Source organism: Gobio gobio (assembly GCF_949357685.1).
Source record: "Gobio gobio genome assembly, chromosome: 17".
NCBI lineage: Eukaryota > Metazoa > Chordata > Actinopteri > Cypriniformes > Gobionidae > Gobio > Gobio gobio.
This window is the reverse complement of record NC_137110.1, coordinates 11,922,139-11,947,524: the sequence shown is the minus strand read 5'-3', so window position 1 is coordinate 11,947,524 and position 25,386 is coordinate 11,922,139. Positions and strand designations below refer to the sequence as shown.

At 38.4% G+C, this 25,386-nt stretch overlaps 1 protein-coding gene across 1 annotated transcript in view; it reads right to left on the bottom strand.

Moving 5' to 3' along the window:
- foxp1b (forkhead box P1b) overlaps nucleotides 1-25,386 on the bottom strand; it is a 234,376-nt gene that overhangs the window by 161,063 nt on the left and 47,927 nt on the right. The window contains exon 4 of the mRNA XM_079841218.1: nucleotides 16,394-16,460. The gene's annotated coding sequence lies outside the window, so the exon portion shown is untranslated. The remainder of the gene's footprint in view (nucleotides 1-16,393; nucleotides 16,461-25,386) is intronic.

Here is a 25,386-nt window from a genome sequence, read left to right as displayed (position 1 = left end):
CATTTTTACAAATAAATTGGTTAAGCCTGATTACATCTTAATAGTTTAAATTTCTCCTACAAGCTTCAGTTTTACATTTAATTAAAAAAAAACTAATTTGCTGATGAGATTCGAGTTATTTTGTTGAATCGAAATTGCATTATTGTATTGCATCAAAAAGTTGCCTTTGCTTTGAGCCACTATAGTAAAGGCTATGTGTTATGTGGAGAGTATTTCTCTGTTTTGTTTTGTTTTTTTGGTGTATTTTATTAGCAGCGGAGCTACAGGGAAGAGCCTCTGAAGCGAGAGGAACGGGCAACTCAATATGCTGAAGGATGTGTCATATCGCTGCTCAACTGACAGCCCAAGTGTGTGCGTACGGGGAGAGGGGGGGGCTTTTTCAGCCTAAAACAAAACGCATCCTCAATGTGCCCCTGTCAAGGGTGGGAGATGTCTTCAGATAGTGGCACAAAAGATCAACCGTTCCTTTTCAGCCGAGAGAAAAGAAAGAAAGTTTTCGTTTCATTAACTCAAGACTAAAGCGTAATTATCTCCCTATGGGCCGCAATCACCAAAAGAAGGATAATAGAACTGAAAGCACTTTCCACTCCACTCATCTAAGCGGTTCTTTTCTTCTCTCTCTTTTTTTTTCCACTTGTTTTTTCTTCTCCGCCCTCAGATGAGATTAACCAATCGAATAATGGCAACAGATTGCGGGGGCAAGAGGAAAATACAACTTTCAGAATGGTGTCTGTTTGAGAGCTTTAAAGATCTGCCGTTATCTGGCTTAGTGTTCTTCTACTTGTCAGCGAAATGGTTTCCTTTCCTTTCGTCTGGCATCTCTGTTCCTCTTTATCTCCCTCTCGCTGACTTTGGAAAGGGGTGGAGGAAAAACGGGGTGAGGGAGGTTAGCCCGCTAAGTCGCCCCGGCTCTGCCTAAAATGAGCAATTTCACAAATTTGAGATTAGAATCAGATTAAACGCAAACATTTTAAATAAGTATATCCTTTTTCTCGATTACTAACAGACTGCTACTTAAAGGTGCTTGTAGCACTAGCCCTAAGATAAGTCCCTCAAGGATTCGCAACCAGAAACACAGAGCAGGCCCTGGATTTAATTAGCTTATGGAAATAATTGCCATTAGCGCAACTCTGAAATGGTTTGGCGCACCACGCAAGCGGCAGGAGGAAAAATCTCTCACTTCTGGACGGAGACAAAGAAATAGTGCGAAAAAAGGAAATTGGCAGGCCAAGCGACTGTTTTGTGCACTGACACAGAGGTCGAGTTAATTAGACTATTGTCATTTTAATCAGGACAGCTTCTCGGTCAGCCTTCCCGCAAAGAGAGAGAGCGTGCGCATGTCGACGGCACGCTCAGGGCCTCTGCTCGGTGTGTGCGTGCCGGCTCTATGGGCTCGCTTCGCTAATGAGCCACGCCACAGAAACAAAGCCCCCGAAGGACCACCGGCGGAAACTCCTCGCCCTTCTCTCTGCTCACTTCTCTGTTCATTTGAAAATAATTTAAATATCAAATATTTGAAATCATTTGCTTCTCCTTGGCTATCTGATATTGAATGCCAAGTCTTTCATGTCGCCTTTATTATGTTCATAAACCGCCATTAAAATTCAGAACTATCATTACAAGTGACTATATTTATTACAGCAACTATCATTTCAGTCCCAACCATGGATTGTTTTCAGATAACTATGAATATTTAATTCTGACAAGACATTGTTATGCAAAAATATCCACAATGAGAGCTGCAGCACCATAAATGAATAAATTCCATCCAAACAGTCATAGAAACCGGACGTTTTGTACATTTAGATTTGTACACTAACTGACGTTTGATATAAAAACCTCTTTTGTTCACATTTAATATGTTTACTTACTATGCGCTCCATAAAAAGGCAAAACCTTCAATATCCTATACTTACACATTGCCTCAAACAGCTAGATCTCAAAACAACTCTGCATTGCACAGGACATTATCAGTTTTGTTTATCTATACACCCCCCGCTATGTATCATATTGGTGACATGACGTCATCTAATCTTGGAATTTCAGGAAAATTCTGTTGACTCTCTTGGTCGCCATTACATATAAATTAAGCTTCCAAATGATTTGTGCCTGAAGTCATGGTCAAAAAGAGGAATCATATGATGGAAATAGGCAACATTAAGAAATGTTTACATTTGAACATAAACCTTGAACAAAACCACAACCAGAGGTGAAAAACCCTGTCAAAAAGAGTCTAATTTCGTCGCATCATGCCATGCCAATCATAAACACCTAGTTGCTACAAACAGCTCACAATTCAACATCAAAAGTCCTCTCCCCCTCCTTACAAACTACATTTAGGTCTTTTACTGTCCAACATACAGCCCAATTGGTCTAATTTGCATGTCGCTGGAAAAATAATTCTCTCATTTATTTCTTAAACTCAAGATGAAAAACAGACTAATGGCTCTATCTTAATTTGGAATTTTCTTGCCATTTATCATCTTGCAGATGGTTCATAGTTTTATCATTCATCATAAATATTTCAGGCAGTGTTAATATTAATTTGATCAGATATTAATTTTACTCAAAAAGCGAGTAAAAATCAATTATTCAACAAAAGGAATGATCAGTGGAGCTGATGGGAGATTTTTAAAGCAGCTTTAAAAAGCAATCGAGATCCACGCCGAATTGGTTTATACGGTTAAAAAACAACAACAAAAGCGTGCTTAAAGCATAAATCATGCTGTAAACATCACAGAAATGATTGTAAAACTGGTTCATTTACACTAAGGCCGCAAGATCAGCACAATCAAATGCTATTAGTTGACTCACTGTGACGTGCAGCACCTCTACTGGGGAATACCATGGATTACATGAATAAATTACAACCTAATTTGAATGGCAATCTCCACCCCACTGGACACGGTCTTACTGGTTCACAACATTCAAGTAAAAAGACCTACTGTACACCCCCTTAGGGTAGATTCCCCCTTAGGGTCGGGTAGTTCTCCTTGTCCATAGCAGGCTATATCGCTATGATTATTGCTCGTCTTGTGGGTTAGGGGATGTTCTAACTGAACCTCTATACTCAGCTTCAATGTGTAACTAATCCTGACTGATTGTGCTATTGGTATGAATGATACCTCAAATTAGCAAAAATGATCAGACTTGCAATTATACAATACATCTATTTGGTTTCACTTTATTTTGATGGTCCCTTTAACACATTCTGTTGACTATAAATAACATTGCACCTACATGTCTACCAACTCTCATTAGAGTGTTAGTAGAGTATTAGGAGACTGGTAGGGTTAGGGTTAGAATAAGTTGACATGTACTTGCAAAGTTACTTATAGTCAATAGAATGTCTGTTGGAGGACCATCACAATAAAGAGTTAGCAGATATTAAGCAGGCAGTCTACTGAGAATCTAATGAGTTAGTTGACATGTAGTTGCAAATTTACATGTAGTTAACATAATGTTCAAAAGGGACCATCAAAATAAAGTGTTACATTGATTTTAAAAGCCTACAATGCCCTCGCAACCTCCCAAAACAACCTCCCTAATTTTCATTTTCTTTCGAAGAAAATTGCTTTATCCCTATAAGAAAATCCTTCTGCAGCATAACATGACTAGAAAAATGTCATTGAAATTATGTTGATAAGATAAATGATTAAATCAAGTGGCTGGACTATGCCATCAGCGTTAAATACAGTGTTCTAAAGCAACTCTTTCCCTTCAATTATTCATCTCTACGCTATTGCCAAGCACCTAGAAAAGAATTAAAAACCGCTGATTCCTCCTAATTAATGCTCTCGCTGATACTGGCTACAGATGTCTTAGATTTCTCTGGTAATCTTTCACTGTGTTTAACCCTGTCAAACATTCAGCCGGTCTATTTTTTTCCCAGTCTTTCTCCATCTCTTAACCCCCTCTATTTCTCCTGTCTATCCGTCCCATCCCCAGCACATTCTGTCTTGTCTCTATCTCTCCCACTAAATCACCACTTGATGTTTCTTAATTTATTCCACTCTTTCTCCCCCTCTCTTTCCCTCCCACTCACGGACACACACTCTCACATACACGGCGAAGAGGGGGGGTGGTGTGTTTTCTTTGGGTGAAACGTACGTTACTGTGTGAGAGAGGAGACTTTAAATAAACATCAGCACAGCATGGCCACAATAGAGTCTTTTGTGTTGAAATGTGGAGAGAAATGATGATGTTTTGAGGGCCATTTTCAGCTCCACAGCAATGTGGACAACTCAAAAATGATAATTCTGTCATCATTTACTCACCCTCATGTCGTTTCAAACCTGTATATGATGCTCTGTCCTCTGTGGAACACAATAGGAGAAATTCTGAAGTCTGTGCTGGTCAGACCAGCCCACAATTACAATAAAGGACTTTCAAAGCTTTGAAAAAGAACAAAAAAAGTATCACAAAAGTTATCCAAACAGTATGACTAATGTGATATTCTTCGTGTATACTATAGAAAATGTATACTACAAGGCAGTTGAACCTGATTGGTTGGCTTCTGGCAGATCGCCTTCCATATTCAACTTACGAAGAAAGAGTAACGCTTTGTGCTAGTTAATCTGTGAAGAACTAGATTAGAACTAAACTGTGGAGAGCTTCAATGTCGTACTTTCGGCTATCCAGTGCTGAGCTTCGATGAAACAACTTCACAAGACTGGCGAGACCGGCGAGATGCTTCCACAGGGCGGGAGATACGCGGCGTGATTGACAGCTTTGACACCAAATGGATATACGTGAAAATCAGATGACATGATTTCACAACTTTTCATTGGCCATTTAGATATGTGAAGCATACTGTATACGGAAATGAACCTGGACATTCAATCCGTCGAAAAATCTCAAAATCGGCAAAATGGACATACGTGGTTTTCATCGGACAGTGACGATATGCCACTGTACCTGGGATGAAGACATTTCACACGCGACGCAAGCAGAACACCTGCATGTGAACTCCTGCAGTGTAAAGGGCTATCATGGTTATCATGTCAATAAATGCACGTGCGATGCATCGCCAGATGTAGAATGAAGAGTTTACGACAGTAGTAGAGGACAATACCGTTTCCCAACTGTAGGGGGACCCCGAGAGCAAAACCTACCTAGTGCTGCTTTAAAAAATAAAAAATCTCTCTCACCTCAGAAAAACGCTTTCCTGTCCCGTAAGCCGTTATACTGCACTCGTAGCGCACACTCTTTAGTTATCGCCCTATCACGGCGTATATTATAAGCGCAAGAGAAACTACGAGCATGCAACGCTACAATGTCAATTTGTAAGTCATGAAATAAAAGTAAAGTACCAATAAATCACGTAACTGGTTCGACATGTGTGAGCTGGGAAGGATTTGCACGCAGTTATGATGTGCATTCTGTTTATCAGTTTTCATGTTTCATTAACAGTTCATGAATTATTGTGTATTCGCCATGGTAACTGTTGTGTCCATAACCACAAAATGCCCCTTTCTTTTCACTTTATGTTATTTAGTTTATTTTTAAATTAGTGTTTAATGTGGTGGCTACTGTATAGTATTAACCCCTAGGAGTCTGAGCTGTTTTGGGGCCCTTTAGAACTTTTGACATGCTCTGACATTTGTGCATTTTTCAGTTGCTTATAAACAAGTTAATGGCAAAAGTGTAATTACACTGTATTCAGCACAATCTGGGCTACCATAATATGTGAGCAACATGTATGTACATGCTTGTATTTTTGAGAGAATAATGTTTATGCATGATATTTGAAAAAAGTAAAACATTTGTTTTACAATTAAGGCTTCAAAACACACAATAGATGTGTGTTCACAAGACCTTTGATTATTGTGTGTATTTGTCTAGAGTTTTTGCTTTAAAATGATTTGAGAATCATTGAGCCTACTCATTCACATAAAACAATACATTCATTTACAATTGGTAAAACACTTTTTCTTGCATAATGGCCTGCATAATGAATGAGCTTCAGGTTCTAGATTTTAGGTTTACTAGATAAGTACAGTAACAGTAAAACAAACAACAACAAAAAAGTGTTCTGGTGGGATCTAAATGAAGTGAGTTTTTACTTAAAGCAAGCTAAATAACCTGCCAAAACAAGAAACAAGATTTAAATCAGAAATGTGTTTGAAAGAAGTGTCATGCTAAAAAAAAAAAGAACAGTAATATTGTGACACTGAACCCAATTCAGTATTCAACAAATACAAATAACTGAATAATTGGTAATGATGAATGCAAATATTTGGCATTTAAAACAACATGATGCAATGAAATTATGATTTTGAATAGTATTGGGTGAATTCAGGTTGATTGAGACACAAAAACTGCTATTTAATATCTTTAATTTATAGGCCTATTTATTAATTAGTATTAGTATTAGTCATATTCATACAATTAATGTGTTTGTTAAGTATGCTATGGTGGGACATTACTTATGTGTGTCATAATTTTTTATGAAATAAATGTGCTTTTTTTACATTATGGTAAATGGTAAAATGAGTAGATTATTTCTGACTAGTCTACAGTGCAGACATTCATTTCATTTGAGTTTACTCAGGTATGCTAACTGCTCTAAAGAAAACGTGAAGCAAATGTTTAAAGTTCAATTATTGCTGTTGTTATTATTAAGTTAAAAGTGAATCTAGCGTTATTATTTCTGGGGCCCGCCATGAACCATGACTCCACAGCAAACAGAACCGAACCGTGGCTCCAAAACCGTGACATGAACCGAACCCTGGCAAAGGTGTATCGTTACACCCCTAGCATTTATTCATTATTTTTTATTTCAAATCCAAAAGTTGTTAGGCTACTGAACATGGCTTGTCATCATTGCAATTCTCTTGTATACACTCTTTCATAGATGTCACATTTAAACACACTACATATAAACAAGGTTTTATTCAATTTGTTTATTCCAATTCTTTTATATTTATTTAGCCTAGTACTTTAGATTTATATAGTGGCAAAACATTTAAACACATGTTATAGCCAATGTTAAAATTCACAAACATTTTAAATTAAAACTTACAATAGACAAAAAAATCTTGTCTTTTATTTCGTTTTTTTAATCTTTTTTTTAATAGATTTTTTTACAAGAAATCCTGCAGGTCATAAAGAACTTTGTTTTTCCACCTCCAAGAAAGGAGAAAGGACGAGTGCTATCCATTATGTCTCCTTGTTTAGCTAAATGCCAGGTAAAGTGTCAATTTCCTTGCTTTACCTGAGGCAGAAAAGCCATGTGATGATTTTGAAACAGAGTAGAATTATAAATTATATTCAAATTATATGCATCTGTGGTGAAATTACTAGATTTTCATGTCAATACATGTTTATTTTAACTTTAATCACTTTAATCCAGCGCGTCCAGCACAGCAAAAAATAGACTCTGTGTGGAAATGATCGAAGCACTGCTGCAAACGCAACGCTCCTGGAACGCACAGCCGGACCGCATCCCGAACAGTGTGAAAGCTGACTGGTTAACATGGGAACGGAAAAAAAAAAGTATGCACCACATACGCACTGCAAACAGAGTATGTGTGAAAAAGGCATTACGCCACATCCGACGTGATCAGCCAGTTACGCTTTTTCTGTAAATGTTGAATATGGAAGGTGGTCCCCTGGAAACTGAATATTTTACTTTATGTGTTAAATATGGATACAAAAACCAATCGATTTGCTTCGCTTCTTTATTAACCCCACAGAGCCGTGTGGAATGCTTTTATAATGGATGGATGCACTTTTCTGCCATTATAAAGCTTGGAAGAGCCAGGACATTTTTAATATAACTCCAATTGTATACACCATATACACCTAGGATGGCTTGAGGGTGAGTAAATCATGGGGTAATTTTCATTTTTGGGTGAACTATCCCTTTAATTACAGGGAAATGCACGGCTAAAGAAGTTCCAGGCAGGTCTTGACCGCATTACAGTTCCATATATCACCTCGGCAAATGATCTCAGTTATTTCAGACTACAACTGCAAAAGAACCAAAACCCACAATGACACGGACCAAGGAAATAAATACAGTAAACAATAGGATAAAAACGACAAATTATTACCATGTTTTTTGCCACAAAATTACATTTTATGTACATGCGGAAAGCATATACTCTCTTTCTCCCACTCCCACTCAAACATACAAGCATATAGTACAGACACACACTCAAACAGAAACGTGTTGTCAGCGCTGTTCTGACGAATTTATCAGTAAAATTGTTTACCATACCCTGTTAACCGCTGGAACTGAATTGAGTCATTGAGATGAATGCAAGAACAAATCATTAATAGATTAATTTAAAAGATCTAAATGAAGCATTCATGAATTGAATATTGCTAATATTCTTGTGAATGCATCAAGAAAAGCTAGGCAGGATGTCAAGATTTTCAATGAATAACGATTGAAATGTTGACATTTTATGGTGATTTTGCATAATTTTTCACTCTTAAACACAACAGTCTTCAAAATATCTGAGGAAGAAAGCAAATCAAACAGGTTTGGAACGACATGAGGGTCAGTAAATTATGACAATTTTCTTTTTTGCTTCGTTAAATCCCAATTGCAACTGAATCAAAACTCTACAAATTCTTAAGAAAAAAAAATTGTATACAAAAACTGCACTTATAACCACTATCCATTGTTTTAAAACACAAGCAAATACTATAACTAGTTTCCATTGAAGAACTTACCAGTATTTATATGTAGCCTCAACACTTCAACACCTTTATCTCCCGCTACTCTGAGAAATGGCCTTATCCGTTTCTGCTTCCCATCGGCCAGCGTTCACTCTTTGTTCCAACACACTCCACACCAACAAATAACACTCTATGCAAAGTAATGCCTGCAAATTGTTTTGGATCCGTATTTGAATATTTAAATGCTTCACTTTAGATCTAGATATATGCCAGCAATTTCCATACGAGTATGAAGCAGGTACACACACTACATGGTAGCGGTTTGTCATTTTTTCCTTGCCTGACAAAGATCAATCAGATACATACCAAACAGTCACATTCCTATCACTGTGACGTTTTTTTAGAAACACAGGGTCACCAAACTAACACAATAAGTGCCCAAAGTCTGAAGTAAGTGTTGTGGGCACAAGGATCAAAACAGCCGCCTACACTACGCCATTTAACCAAATTGGATGTGTTGATAATATTACATTTACATATAGCATAACTGCAAGCTCTGGGTGATTATTGTCAAAAACCAGCCTAGAGGCACACATGAATTTAACACAGGTTGCTTACAAGAGCGCCTGGGAAAAAAAACTCCAATATGGGTCAACACTGCAATGTCAAACTAGCAGTTGAAGTTGGCAAATAGATTCAGGGCCTATCATCTCATCCAGCTTAGCATTTAAACACCCTCGTCGGGTCAACAAGAACGATGCACGCCCGTTGTTCTCCTCGGTTATGCAAGGCCAAGCTATTTGCTTAAAAAGATGGACAGATTGTGCTGGAAGGATCGTAATCCTGGGCCCGAGCGTGCCGGCTAGCGTTTGTTACTTTGTGCGCCTGGCGAAAAAAAGGCACGCTGGATTTTTCAGATTTTGAGAAGGACAAGATGAGAGATGCTTTGATCTTTTGACTTTGAGAGGGAGATACTGACTCGGTGCTGTCTATCTGTCTGTAAAAAAAAAAAATACGACTGAATATCTTGCAAAAATGTCAGGAATAAGGGTGTGAAGATGATGAATATATTTTTTGGGGGGAAAGATATGGTCCTCCAAATTTGATATAATGAGACAGAAAGATATATTGCCATAATGTATATTTTAAATGACAGTTTTTTGTACAGAGGTAAATGTCCACTCAAGTTTTTTTTTTATATATATATATATATATATATATTTAAAAAAAGAAAAAATGAAAGAAAACCTGAGTGGAAATGTGGCTATACATACAACTTTTTTTTCCGCTAATGATTTATTATATTATATTATATTATATTATATTATATTATATTATATTATATTATATTATATTATATTATATTATATTATATTATATTATATTATATTATATTATTATATTATATTATACATATATTTTCTTAGAATTAAAATAAAAAATAAATGTTTTTTTATATATTTTCACACACACATACCTACATATATTTTAACATTTAAATACATTTTTAAAAATCCCAAACTGATTAAATCAAATTTATCAAATAATTCAATGGCATGTTTAATTGGTATGGTGAAAAGCAGCCTGATCTTTAAACGAGAACAAAACTCTGAATATGACTGGGCGAGAAAAGAAAGAAAGATACCCAGAAAAAGGGAAGGGGGAGGGAAATGGCACTGAGGCAGGATGATATGGCAGGATTTGGCAGAGGCCTATAGGATGCCAGCGAAGGTGTCACTAATCTTTACGTGACCCAAAGGGAGAGAGGGAGAGAGAGAGAGAGAGAGAGAGAGAGAGAGAGAGAGAGAGAGAGAGAGAGAGAGAGAGAGAGAGAGAGAGAGAGAGAGAGAGAGAGAGAGAGAGAGGAGAGAGAGAGAGAGAGAGAGAGAGAGCGTGAGACAGAGAGAGAAACTGTCTGCTTCTTTAGATTCGGGGTGCTGTGACTCATCTGTTGCTTGTCACATTGGGTTTCGAGCGTCCGCGAGGCAGCCATGACCCCGGGCGGCACCCGTGTCCTCCGTCTGTGTATTTACAAACAGAGACAGGGCACAAACAGGCTGGGGTGAGTCGCTTTGGCAGAGCTGCGTGAAGCAGGGGCATATAACACCATCGAGCAGAGGGAGAGAGGGGGAGGACAGATGGGATTGACCCTTATGTCACCATTCTGGACATTATGACATTGCCAATGTGTGTGTGTATAAAAACAAAACAGACTGCATCTGGAGTTATCATCTCAAAACTACAGAAGATGAGACATTGCGACAATAATTAAATGAAATGAGTTACTGTTAATTAAATGCAAGATGTGAACCCAAAAACTGTTAAGGAGGAAAATATAGAAGTTATTTCAGCTGGAGTGAATAAACTAAACCGTTTTGCTAATGACTTCATTAGTTTGCTTAAACACACACATATACATATATATGTATAACTATTCAAAAGTGTGGGGTCAGTAATTATTATTATTATTATTTTTTTTTTTGAAAGCAGCAGCAAAGAGGACACATTAAGACAAATAACATTTATCAAAAGTGCCGTAAAGACATTTATCGTTACAAAAGATTTCAAATAAATGCTGTTCTTTAGAATTTTCTATTCTTTGTCCATTTCTATTTCTATTAAAAGAATGTGTGGCGAGCAGCGAGGCCGAGGGACCGTGAGGGCGGGACGAGGCGGCGCTCATCAGAGAGGATGAGCGCCAGCTGCGAGCCGCAGCGATCTCGGCCCTTGCGGAGGAGTGAGGGAGTATAAAGGAGGAGTGACGACAGTGAGGGACGAGAGAGGACCAGGCCTGGATTTTATGTTATGTTTTATTTTGTGTTCGCTGCAGTCGTCCGTGAGGGGCTGCAGCTTTTTATTTTCATTTGTGTTTGTATGTAGGCGGCAGTCGACCGCGAGGGGCTGCCGCCGCCATTTTATTTTATTTTGAATGTTCGCCGGTTCCCGCCTCCTTCTTCCCGTACAAACAACGTTTACTACAGAATGTATCACGGTTTCAACAAAAATGTAAAGCAACAATGATACTAAGAAATGCTTCTTGAGCATTAAATCAGCATATTATAATGATTTCTGAAGGATCATGTGACACTGAAGACTGGAGTAACGATGTTGAAAATTCAGCTTTGCCATCACAGGAATACATTACATTTTAAATTAAATTAAAATAGAAAACAGATATTTTAAATTGTAATAATATTTCACAATATTACTGTATTTGTTATCAAATAAATGCAGCATTGGCGAGCACAAGAGACTAATATAAAAATAAACTTGCCAACCCCCAACAAAAAAAAAAAAAAAAGAATACTCTGTATATGTAAAACCCAAGTTCACAGCACAAACCACAGTGTGAAAGTCCAATTTTCTGCTCAGTTTCTTTTTTGTAAGGTTGTTCGCATGATCTTTTAAAGAAATTGTTTGACAAGCACAGTTTTCTTTCCTGTGCTGATGTATTTCCTATTTACACAGGAAGTTGGGGCGGAATAAACGAAGGGGTCCTTTTTTTAAAATAGCCAATAGACTTTTAAAAGCATATTAGCCGACCTCACAGCTTGAAAAAATTATTATTATTTTATTTTTTAATAAAATATTTCTATATCAAACACTAGTCAGGGAACAGGCATTGCAAATGGCACAATTCTGACCAGACTGTTCAAACCTTCAAAAAAAAAAAGAAAAGAAAATTGGGCCATATTCAGCCAAGGTGTGATCATTGCTCAAAGGTCCTATTAAACAGTCAACCGACCTGTACAGTTCAATCATTAAATGTCATATTCTGCACAAGCGTGTGAGGCTACAGTCAAATGCTTCTCAATAAAGATATTACAAAAACGAGGTAGGAAAGCTCTGAAAGGTGTCGACTAATGTAACTAATGGAATGTATTAAAGTCCCGCGGTGTGCCTTAAGATCTTTCCTAACCTAAATAATAAGTCAATAATGAAAAGGTTAAATTCTACAGCAAGAAGAGCTTTCATGTCCTCATGTGTAGACATAAATGTAGTCCCCTCATTAGTCATAACCCATCTGCAACATGTAAGTAGCAATTATGAGTCCTAAAAGTGCTTTTAAAGAAAGTGGAAAACCATGTGCAAGACGTTTAAGCGAAGACCCTCTTCAATAACTCTTTGTCACAGCTGCCTTGCTGGCCACTTTAAAACTGGACCCTGCAAAGCACACTTTAATGGACAAGCTCGAATACACCTGCTTTCTCTTTCTGTTATGGTCATAAATCTGAATAACTAAATATTAACCTGCACTTAAACATATTTGGAGTGCTTTTTAACTCGGATCGCCGAAAGTTTGGACTTTCATAAGAGCTAAATTTTCGTGAAAAAAATCTATATTCAAGAGGAAATCATCATACATTTCGGGTTCATTCGCATGCAATGTGAGGGATTAATGCATTACATCTCGTCTAAAAGTTTGCCGGAGGAGCATGTTGTTTTGTTTGTTATGTTTAATTCATGTTAGCAACATAGAGACGAGCCAATGTCACCATATTGACTTTCAAATCGGTGATCTCTGAACTAACGTGAAATTGTGTAGTTGGAAAATGACAAGAGATTGATTTCCATAAGTCTCATAAGCACAACTGACTATGTAAATAGGGCTGATTTCTTTATGGGGGTGGGGGAAAATAGCTCGGCTCTCCATTTACATTATCAAATGACACAATTTACATTCATGTTTTCCATTTACTATCAATCAGTAACATACAGTTTTACAAGCGGGCGAAACTGTTAGATGCACTTCTCTAAAACGTTGTCCGGCCGAGCTAGTAGGAATAGACTTTGCAGAAGCTCCATTAAACTCACAATTCATGCAACAAACTGACTAAAACATGCGTTTTGCATCAAACACTGATGACAGAATTCAGACATTTAGATGCACTCCGAATATACAGTATGTGGGTTAATGTTTGTTGAGCACTTGTTTCAGAGACAATATGCTAATAAGCACTAATACGGCATGCCATGCGACACAAACGGATGCTTTTTGTGACTGAAGGTCATGAATATATAAATATGAAAGTTTACTGTAAACAACAGGATTTGAACATACACTGGCACTGTGACGTGGGCAGTGTCATGGTTTGTGTTTGTTTACACATCACACAGGAAGTGAAGGCTGTAAGAGACATGGATCAAAAACAACTGTGGTGGTGGTACACTGGTTAAACTCTATTCAGTCTTAGAATTCAGATTTGCTAGAACTGACCTTGGCTTGCGCACATGCTGATCTAAACTGTGAGCACCTTCCACAGGATGTGTTTTGCCTAGACAATTAAGTCTCACTTTCGAATATATGAATGTATGGAAGCTTGTTTCCATCACAGAATAAAACATTTGAAAAGATAATTGTGACTTTTTATCTCACAATTGTGAGTTTACATCTCGCAATTCTGACTTTTTTCTCAGAATTGTGTGATATAAAGTCAGAATTGTGAGTTATAACATCTCGCAATTCTGACTTTGCGAGTCGCAATTGCGAGTTATAAAGTCAGAATTGCGAGTTATAAAGGCAGAATTGTGTGATATAAAGTCTCAATTGCGAGTTATAAAGTCAGAATTGTTATATAAGGTCTCAATTGCGAGTTATAAAGTCAAAATTGTGTGATATAAAGTCTCAATTGCGAGTTATAAAGTCAGAATTGTTATATAAAGTCTCAATTGCGAGTTATTAAGTCAGAATTGTGTGATATAAAGTCTCAATTGCGAGTTATAAAGTCAGAATTGTTATATAAAGTCTCAATTGCGAGTTATTAAGTCAGAATTGTGTGATATAAAGTCTCAATTGCGAGTTATAAAGTCAGAATTGTTATATAAAGTCTCAATTGCGAGTTATTAAGTCAGAATTGTGTGATATAAAGTCTCAATTGCGAGTTATTAAGTCAGAATTGTGTGATATAAAGTCTCAATTGCGAGTTATTAAGTCAGAATTGTGTGATATAAAGTCAGAATTGCGAGTTATAAAGTCAGAATTGTGTGATATAAAGTCTCAATTGCGAGTTATAAAGTCAGAATTGCGAGTTATAAAGTCAGAATTGTGTGATATAAAGTCTCAATTGCGAGTTATAAAGTCTCAATTGCGAGTTATAAAGTCAGAATTGTGTGATATAGTCTCAATTGCGAGTTATAAAGTCAGAATTGTTATATAAAGTCTCAATTGCGAGTTATAAAGTCAGAATTGTGTGATATAGTCTCAATTGCGAGTTATAAAGTCAGAATTGTTATATTAAGTCTCAATTGTGAGTTATAAAGTCAGAATTGTGCGATATAAAGTCAGAATTGTGTGATATAAAGTCAGAATTGTGTGATATTAAGTCAGAATTGTGTGATATAAAGTCTCAATTGCGAGTTATAAAGTCAGAATTGCGAGTTATAAAGTCAGAATTATAATATAAAGTCTCAATTGCGAGTTATAAAGTCAGAATTGTTATATAAGGTTTCAATTGCGAGTTATAAAGTCAAAATTGTGTGATATAAAGTCTCAATTGCGAGTTATTAAGTCAGAATTGTTATATAAAGTCTCAATTGCGAGTTATTAAGTCAGAATTGTGTGATATAAAGTCTCAATTGCGAGTTATAAAGTCAGAATTGCGAGTTATAAAGTCAGAATTGTGTGATATAAAGTCTCAATTGCGAGTTATAAAGTCTCAATTGTGAGTTATAAAGTCAGAATTGTTATATAAAGTCTCAATTGGGAGTTATTAAGTCAGAATTGTGTGATATAGTCTCAATTGCGAGTTATAAAGTCAGAGTTGTTATATAAAGTCTCAATTGCGAGTTATAAAGTCAGAATTGTGTGATATAGTCTCAATTGTGAGTTATAAAGTCAGAATTGTTATATTAAGTCTCAATTGTGAGTTATAAAGTCAGAATTGTGTGATATAAAGTCAGAATTGTGTGATATTAAGTCAGAATTGTGTGATATAGTCTCAATTGTGAGTTATAAAGTCAGAATTGTTATATTAAGTCTCAATTGCGAGTTATAAAGTCAGAATTGTGTGATATAAAGTCAGAATTGTGTGATATAAAGTCTCAATTGCGAGTTATTAAGTCAGAATTGTGTGATATAAAGTCAGAATTGCGAGTTATAAAGTCAGAATTGTGTGATATAAAGTCTCAATTGCGAGTTATAAAGTCAGAATTGCGAGTTATAAAGTCAGAATTATAATATAAAGTCTCAATTGTGAGTTATAAAGTCAGAGTTGTTATATACAGTCTCAATTGTGAGTTATAAAGCCAGAATTGTGTGATATAAAGTCTCAATTGCGAGTTATAAAGTCAGAATTGTTATATAAAGTCTCAATTGCGAGTTATTAAGTCAGAATTGTGTGATATAAAGTCAGAATTGCGAGTTATTAAGTCAGAATTGTGTGATATAAAGTCTCAATTGCGAGTTATAAAGTCAGAATTGCAAGTTTTAAAGTCCAATTCTGAGGGGAAAAAATACTTTTTTTAATATCTCGCAATTTTTCTCGCAATTGCGACTTCATATCACGCACTTCTGACTTTATAACTCGATAATAACAAAATATGTATAACTGACTTTATACATTCACTAAAGTGACTTTGGGATCCACTGGTTTAAAGTAATTACATGAATCGCTCATAAAAAGCGCAGTTAGCATCTTTCGCGTCCAAATGCCACTTAAAATATTTAGTTATCTATTGCAATGAAATTAATTCAGAAGTGTGGCTAGTGTGTCCAAATGCGCTTTCAGGCACACAAATACGCCGCTAAAACCATAAGACATACCGTTCAGCATCCACAGGGCTGGACCACTGCACGCTCCTGCCTGCAGAACAGACAGCAGGTAGAAAGACTGGTGGAGGAGAGAGCAGAGACGGGGGAGAAGGACATACAGGAAAAACATCAGTGAGAAATGAGGAAATCTACTGAAACTTTGAATCATTAGAGACTGCTGCTCCACATCCAGTTCCCAAAAAAACACTGATGTGGATTTTGTGCTAATTATCCAGCGATATTGTGATAGCTTTATCTCCAGACAAATCAAATGGAGTTTTCTTTGCGGAGAAGAACAAGGTAACGAGGGAGGGCACACGGAGAGAGGTCACTTTGAAATTGTTCATTAACCGCTTCCGTCGAGTTTATTTTCGCTCTGTGTTTAAATAATATCGCGATACATTTTTAGCATCTTAAAAGGGCAAAATTCCCTTGATTAAACAAATAATAGCACATTTAAGAAAACTGTAATTGGGTTCAAATTGATTCGCGCGGATGCTCTAATTGCATTTAAACACTCTTCCTCCCTAACCCTGGATTCACAGCTTCTTAATTACTGGCCCTCTACATGCAAATCCCTCCGGCAGCAAGGTGGAAAAATAAAAATAGTGCGAGTTTTACGGCACATTGTTAAACTGACCTATAAACTTTTTTTATTCAATATAAATGAAGGCCCAGTGGAGGCTGGGAGGGTGAGGTGTTGAGGGAGTGCTACTAAACTCAGATTAGCCCAATCCCCTCCGGACTCCAATCCTGTCACTCATCCTCACCGACTTTCTCCCTCAAGTCTGTCCCTTGCTTTTTTTTTTTTACCGCTGAGGGGAGGGAGAGGCAGAAATGTGTTTCCTGAGAGAGGTGGAAAAGGCACATCCTGATTAGAAGAACGGCGGCCCGCCTGTCCAGCATGGCCGCTGCTGGTGTCTGTCTTGCAGAGGCAGCAAAAGTTGCGCGTGCCAACTCAAACAGGGCTTTCGTTCGCACTGGGGCCCGCTGTGGCCTTCCTGAGGGCGCGCTGCAGCTGGAGCTCTCTGAATAAAGGTAACGGGCGAAAAGTCAACGCTACTGTAAACTCTCCACCCTCCCCCGTCTTTCACCAGGACGTTCCGAATCAAAAGAAAAAAACGACCCCACCTAAAAACACGAGCATTGTTTTTTTCTCTCCCTGCAATGCATTCCCACGAATTACAAAGGAAAAAGTTTGTAAAGAGGGCAAGCACTCGCTTTTTTTCCCGGGCCTGTGATTGTGCCAAACAAAATGTCAAGAGAGAAAAGTGACATTCGGTGTTGGTTAAATAAATTAAAAAAAAACAGCAGTTTAAAAGTGATTAGACTCTTTATTTCATTGTTATGAGCCTGACACCAGAGAGGAAACCAGAACAATCCATTCAACCATGTTTTCCTTTTTTTTCCTCCCTTTTTCTTGCTCTCTGAATATAGAAACACTAATTAGTTTTGCTCTCATAAACCCAACCTGAAAACGGCCAATTAGATAGTGTGAAGTAGGAGACGTGCTGAAGAAACAAGTGCTTGAAGGGAGGGGAAAAAAAAGACGACTAAAAACCTCATCATCCTTCAATTACAGCTTCACATGCGTCGCAACGAAGGAGAAGAAAAACATTTCACACTTTCAGCGCGGAACATATGCAGGTTTGGAAAAAGCAACACGGACGTACGCAACATAATGGTGTTATGTAAATGAAACACGATAATGCTTCATCTGTATTGGTTGTTATTCAAGCCTCTTGGGGTGTATTGAGGTCACCACACTAACCGAACCACCTGGCTAACCACAGCAGCAGCTGGGCTTTAGTGTAGCGACCAGCCTGACCAACGCGTTCCCCTAAACCACCTGCATTAATCTGATATAGCAATTCCCCGCTTCAAGGGTACCTTCATGCAAATGACGCAAAAAAGGCCGCTTTTGTTTTCAAAAAGGGGCTGTTTTGGTTTTCGTGCCAGGTGGCTTCATTTCATACAGAGGACGTCATAAAAAATTAATGATAAACTTGAGCAAAATTGTCTTCTGAAATTTTTGGGGCCGGTCCCCTGAGTTGACCCGGGCGAGTCTTTCATCAGTGTCAGAGCGAAGACTGATGGCCTGTCAAAAGAAAAGCCCTCCTCCATTTCTGGCCGGCTCCTGGGCTGGGCAACGCGGCTAAAAAAAGGGGTCTGGGCGAAGCGGCGCTCAACGCTTTTTGCCGGGAATGAATTCTCAGATGCCGGGGTCGCTGCCAACGTCCTTGCAGCCAACGGCTGAGAGGGCAGCGGAGTTCATGCTAACTGCAGCTTGGACCTGCGCTGAACATCTGCTCATGAATGAGCCGGCCGCCTACTAAAAAAGTGCTGCGGCACTACGAGGGCCTGCTGATGAAAAATTCAACGCTCTCTTTCTCCTGGCACGCTTGTTTTGCGTCTATTCTCCTGAGCCCGACCCTGCGGAATCATATTAAGAGAATCTGCGAGCGCGCCGCAGAGTTTATCTGGAAGAACAGCTGGCGCTGAAAAGGGATCTGCTGCTTCAAGAGAGCTCGGGGATTTTCGCACGGAGATCTCCCGTCACGTACACCGTTTGTCCTTGAAGAACGGAGAAAAGGGTTAAACATCCAAGTAATATGCTGGGAGAGGTGGCTACATTTTGCAGATTACCATAACTCTGATGGAGTGGCGATAATGAAGATTATGTGACAATTGAAAGGAAGAACAGGGTCAAACTGTGTAAAAGTATCGATATATAGGGCAATATAGCTAAACGGCTTTTGCTGGTATTCAATATATATTCTCAATATTTATGTATTTGCTCAAAAACAGCTAAAAAATGTTATTTTTATATATATTTTTCTCTTGGGGAACATTAAATTATAGCCCTGACCATAAATCACAGACAAGTAGATTTAATGGTTAATGCCAGTACAATAAAGTCAAGTAAAACATTTTTTTATCAAGGTATATATCTAGATTGTTTTACACGAATGGCATTTAATCATTTACCTTCATATCAACAAATTTAACACTAGATATCAGGAGCAATATTGACCTATTTACAAGCTATCTGTATTAATAAAAGAGAGGCAAATTACAAATTAAAGCCAATAAAATGCACAACTTCAGTGAACATTTCTGAGAGATGATGCAAGTTTGACTTGGTTCATTAAATTAGATAAAGCAAAGTTTTTTTAAAACGGGTGTTAAAAATATCTCTGTCTTATTGCTCTTATAATCTACAGCCACAAGAGAAACATCATTACAAAATTAGTCTCTTTAGGTTCCTTTAAGAAATGTAATGGTCAAACACACCTCATATATAAATCACTGTGATTTACAATGTACCATTACCTTTGCATCATTGCTATATGGTTGTACAGTACAGTATATGGGTGGTTGCAACTTGCAAGGTGGGACGGGTCAAAAAAGCCCACCTTCTTTAGTATATGTCTCTAGATGTTGCAAAAGGACCAAAAAGCCACAGAAGAATGGCTGACATTAAAGCCAAACTGTCCTGCCACTACATCACGGTGCCCTCTCCCCAACCCTGCAATTTCCAGGTACAGATAATCATAGTCTCCACTTTACTTTTTAAGTCCAGCTAAATATTTGATTTACATAAATCAACCAAGCCATTATACCTACAGGAGAGTCAGAGGTTTTCTTTGGAAACATATCACTGTTAGTAATAGCATGTGTTTAAGGAAGTGGTCAAACTGAAATAACCGATTACCTCACATTCAGCAATTTCGCTTCTGTCTCTGGCCAGGATAGGTTCAGCTCAGTGAGCCCTAAACATTTTGTTTGTGTACAGTGCGGCGTGGTAAAATGCGGAACGGAGCCTACGATGTTTGGTTTCCATGTTCGCAGATGGTTCCATGTGAAGTGGAACCTTTTAGAGGCATCAGCTAAAAAACTGGGAAGCATTAAAATAGGCATTACACATTATTTGTTTCCGATCTGAACGATTCAACTTCCTTGAAGGACTGGAGAGCAAAATTTGCAACATTTGTCATACAGTAATGCTGGTCATGCCTTTAATATGCAAATAGTCTGGCTTTTTTTTGTGCACAGCTGTGATTTTTGTAATGCACCTTTATATCAGTTTCCATCAAAAATCCCCTTTTTAGTACAACATCAGATGTTTTCTCAAAAAAGAAGGTGATGTTACATTGGTGTGATGTGCTTACAGACGACAATTTGTTACTAAATAAACCTGCTAGACAAAACTATATTCTCCAAAATAGAAATGTATGATTTTCTGAATAAAATCGATGTAATTACCCATGCAAATCTCACCGCAATACACAAAACAAGTGTTTGAGTGATTGTCAGGCCACTGTTTAAAGGAAAATTCACCCAAAAAAGAAAATTCTGTCATTTACCCATCCTCGTGCACTGTTGCTTTCACACTAGCAGTTTTGGTGCGCACCTGGGTTCGATTGACGTCAGAGTTCGGTTCGTTTGGATGATGTGAACGTTGTCTTCCGAACACGGGTGCGCACCTGCAAACCGTACCTGAGTCCGCTTAAAAAGGGATGTCTGGGGGTACGGTTCATGTGAACTCTGGTACGGTTCGCTGCTGATGTGAACGCAATCGTACTAAATTGCGGAAGTGAACCGCTATTAATGACGTGTGTTTGTGTGTGTTTTCTAATTTTCCTGGCGAGCTTGACTGACGTACTGCAAGCTCTGCAAGTCTTCATCGTTCTTTAGAGCATTTGCAGTAGAGCCCTGCACGGGCCTCAAAACTAGGCCCTAGCCCGGCCCTGGCCCGAGACGCTGAGGCCCTAGCCCGGCCCGTTTCCAACAGCTCATCAAAATGATCAGCCCGAGTTCGACTGGAGCCCGTGTTTTTTTTTTTTTATCCTCCCTATTACACATTAGTTGCAGCCTTTAAAATAGTTCAGTTTTGTTTTTAATGTCAAAGTAGTTATATTTCGTTTTGTTTCTTTATTAAGTTAATTTAGAAAAAATTTTGAAGCATTTTTTTGTTTGTTAAATTCAATTTTGTTCTTTAAAGTGACGACCAAGCGGCCAGCGGCCGATAGTGAGTTAACCCAACGCTTTAGCCTCTCAAATCAACATTTTTCAAAGTAGTTAGGCTATATTTTGTTTCGTTTCTTTATTAAGTTAATTTAGAAAAATGTTTGAAGCATTTTGTTGTTTGTTAAATTTAAGTTTTTGTTCTTTAAAGTGACGACCAAGCGGTTAGCGGCCGACAGTGAGTTAACCCAACGCTTTAGCCTCTCAAATCAACACTTTTCAAAGTAGTTAGGCTATATTTCGTTTCGTTTCTTTATTAAGTTAATTTAGAAAAATGTTTGAAGCATTTTTTTGTTTGTTAAATTTAAGTTTTTGCTTTTTAAAGTGACGACCAAGCGGTTAGCGGCCGACAGTGAGTTAACCCAACGCTTTAGCCTCTGAAATCAACACTTGACTTGGCATGCTTATAAAAATCCATATAAAACACTTAAAGGGTTAGTTCACCCAAAAATGAAAATTCTGTCATTAATTACTCACCCTCACGTCGTTCGAGACCCGTAAGACCTCCGTTCATATTCGGAACACAAATGAAGATATTTTTGTTGAAAGCTGATGGCTGAGAAAGGCCTCCATTGGCATTCAGTACACTTATACTCCCAAGACGGATAAAAGGCACTCAAAACATCGTTACAAAGTCCAGTGACTCTACAATAATCTTACTATGCGACGACAATAGTTTTTGTGCGCAAAAAAAATCAAAATAACACCTTTTTCCAACTTGTTACTGCCTTCCGTGTGTGCCTCCACGACGCATGCGCGAGAATATGACGCAGATCCGGCGTTCGGACAGATGACCCAGAAGTGATTTGTTTACAATCAGAGGAAGACGCGCGTATCTCAGCTGTTGGATTCTACATTGATCGTGCTTTAGGTCTCGGCGTAGTGCTCAAAATGGGGTTAGAGTGTGCATTTCATGGAATCCCGAGCCCCGGCGCTACGTCATATTCTCGCGCATGCGTCGTGGAGGCACACGCGGAAGGCAATAACAAGCTGGATAAAGGTGTTCTTTTGATTTTTTTTTGCGCACAAAAACTATTGTCGTCGCATCGTAAGATTATTGTAGAGTCACTGTGGTGAGATGGACTTTGTAATGACATTTTAAGTGCCTTTTATCGGTCTTGGGAGTATAAGTGTACTGAATGCCAATGGAGGCCTAACTGAAGCCTTTCTCAGCCATCAGCTTTCAACAAAAATATCTTCATTTGTGTTCCGAATATGAACGGAGGTCTTACGGGTCTCGAACGACATAAGGGTGAGTAATTAATGACAGAATTTTCATTTTTGGGTGAACTAACCCTTTAAAGCATCGTTTAAACGTTTAGCCTACAATCACCACCATCACAGTAAAAAGGCATTTTTGACAAGATGAGGCCGGCAGATCGCAACGGCGCGCGCAAACGAAACGGGCTACACAATCTAAACAAATAAAAATAAAAAATAAAACACATGCTGGTTGTCTTACCTTACACCTCTCCGCAAAATGAATATAAATCCGATCTTCAATTCCCACGCTGTATGCACATTTAACGGAGTTCATGTCAACGAAAGCAACCAATATGAGCATTTTATTCATCAGCTCATTTCAACATCAAAGACCGCATTATGAGAACGAGCGACCTAAACACTGGTACGAGCCTTTAGTCTCATTAGTTTTAAAGAAGATGGTTGTGTTTTTGAGCATCTAAGACTTAGCTTATTTTCAGTTTCATTTGTGGCAGTTTGCGTGTTGGCTTGATTTACTCATTTGCGGCGATGCGTGTTGCATAACGCCGTCCTCTAAACACTGTGCGAGTAAGTCTTGACAGTTGCGGACTCGCGATATCATGGTCTCATGTTGTTTCCACCAGCGCAGCACATCTCATTTTAATTATTGAATGTCTAAAATATAAAATGAAGGAGAAGCCTAAAAAGGCCGGAAGCTCGGCCCGCGTTTGAGGTATGATGGGAAAATTGGCCCGAAGCCCGGCCCTAGGGGCGTAAAAAAGTCAGGGCCCGTCGGGCTCGGGCAGAAATGCAGGGCTCTAATTTGCAGTACATTCGCGGCAGACGCAAGTGCCATTACGTACTGAAGCTTTGGAAACAAAACCAGCGGTTCAAAACCAAAAATATAAAAGTGAGTTGAGCAAAGCTATGCATTTTTCCGCCTTCACGCTCGCTGACTTACTTATGCTGCGTTCCAGGCAGGTTTTTGAGCCCGTAAGTCACAACTTCAAACCATGACTCACGACTTTGTAGTGTTCCAGGCGCAGTCACACCAAACTGCCTGAGTGCAAGGAATTCACCCTTCATCACAAGTTTGATTGACAGGCGATCTGACCAATCACATCGCCGAATCTGCCGTTTTGTCCGACAAAGGAGTCAGGAGAGTTAGTAGATTAACGTTGGTGGACTTGAACTTGGAAAAACGGTGTGTACTGACGTCTTTCCGCGGTTGAAACAACATTTCTTTTAGTGTTCATTCACGTTTATTTCGTGCTTATCAATGAACTACAAGGAAGAGATGATCGGTTCACAAACAACGTTAACTGAGGCGCTACAGCGATCACGACACATTAAAGAGCCACAAAACGGTATTTATTGCTTAAATTTCTTTAAAAAAAATTATTATTTCAAAGTTGAGACTTTGTTTCATATCAAAAGTAACTTGCTCTGTCCTGTCTGTCGGTGTGTTGTCAGTGTCCTCTTTGCTCCGCGATGTATTTTCTCTACTTGAGAACATGTGTGTGGTGTGAGAGTGCCATGGCTTGTCGGACATAGCAACAGTAACGGGGCGGGGCGGGTCTTTGCGAACGGTCAATTGTGGTAGCTAGATGTAAACAAAGCACGGCGGACCACATTTACAATCATTTCTATAGCCAAAGGTGCTTACTCCTTGCTTAATTCAGGGAAACGGAAGAGAAAAAACGGCACATACGGCAAGAGAAGCGGTTATACCTTTTATTTTACGTAATTTGTAAAATAACGTGTACGACTTCCATAAACACCACATCTTTATGGGGCTGCCATTGATGTTTCGCGGGCTATGTGACGTCAGAGCTCGTAACTGGGAGTACATTAATCTAGTACGAGTTCACGGGCGGGAAGTTACGGGTTTGACTGCCGTTCCAGTGCACTTTCACGGGTAGAAGGATGGAAAAACACAAGTTACGGGTTGCCTGGAACGTAGCATAAGCAACCGGGTAAACAGCTGCTGCTTTGATGGCGCAAACGCACCCCGGTTCGGACCCAAATAATATAATATGAACAGCGGGGGCAGGGGGGAGCAATCGAACTCGTGTTCGGTCCAGGCAATCGAACCAAGTGTGAAAGCACCCTAAAAAAACATTTTTCAAAGTTGTAAATAAAACGATAAATAAATAATACTTCAGACTTTTGCCTCAAAAATTCACATTTAATTCAATGTTGTTTACTAGCAATTTCTAAGTGAATTCTTATGTTTTTATTGTGTAGTTCCAAATCTGTATGCATTTCTTTCTTCAGTGAATCTCAAAAGAATATATTGTGAAATGTGTTTTTGTCCCAATAATAAAAGTCAGTTGGGACCCATGTTGTTTTGAAAACAGCTTCTTTGTGTTCTGCAGAAGAAAGCAAGTCATGCAAGTTTGGAACAACATGAGAGTCATTAAAATGGTCATCTCTTTAAATGGCTACTAAGATGTTCTGAGCAGTTGCTATTGTATTGCTAGGTCAAAAGAAGCTTTTCTCCGTGTGTCAGAAGTTTGCAACTTCTCAGACCACAATATGGCTGGCTACAGCCTTCAAAAACATTTTAATATAAAACAACTGGCATACAAATTCAATATGATTGTGTTATTAAAAGTCAGCACTGAGGTAAACGTTCAATAAGCCATCCTATCAGATCGAGAACTGTGTTTTATCTTTTTAATACATCTAAATGTGTCAGTAGTAGGGAGCGAGAGAGAGGGAAAAATTGGTAAATATGACTGCTTAAATTTAATGCAAACATTGTTGACACA